The sequence below is a fragment of the Lupinus angustifolius genome, chromosome LG08 (assembly GCF_001865875.1).
Source record: "Lupinus angustifolius cultivar Tanjil chromosome LG08, LupAngTanjil_v1.0, whole genome shotgun sequence".
NCBI classification, from domain to species: domain Eukaryota; kingdom Viridiplantae; phylum Streptophyta; class Magnoliopsida; order Fabales; family Fabaceae; genus Lupinus; species Lupinus angustifolius.
The window spans coordinates 3,566,348-3,566,636 of record NC_032016.1 but is presented as its reverse complement, the minus strand read 5'-3'; the positions used below and the strand labels follow the sequence as shown (position 1 = coordinate 3,566,636).

The 289-nt window shown below is 40.1% G+C and overlaps 1 protein-coding gene across 1 annotated transcript in view; it reads right to left on the bottom strand.

The window, feature by feature from the left end:
- Positions 1-289, bottom strand: part of LOC109353829 (putative uncharacterized protein DDB_G0277255) — a 5,867-nt gene that overhangs the window by 5,312 nt on the left and 266 nt on the right. The window lies entirely within an intron of this gene.

The following is a 289-nucleotide window of genomic DNA, read 5'->3' as shown; positions in this document are numbered from 1 at the left end:
GCTTCATCAGTGGGAGGGATTATATGATCAAGTACATTGTGAACACGCGCTTGAACCTGAAACAAGACAGACCAAGAAAGATAGAGACTTGAATCATTGTCCAACGTGATGGGAATGATGGTTTTCAAGTTGGTTATTGCAAAGGCAGAGTGAAATTTAGGAGGAGAGGTTTCATCAGGTGAAGGTATGGTGAAAGAAAGAAGGTTTGTTTGGAGTGGAAGAATAAGGATTCAAGATGCGATGACTACAATTTGGTATGGATCAAACCTAGCTGATACCATATAGGAAA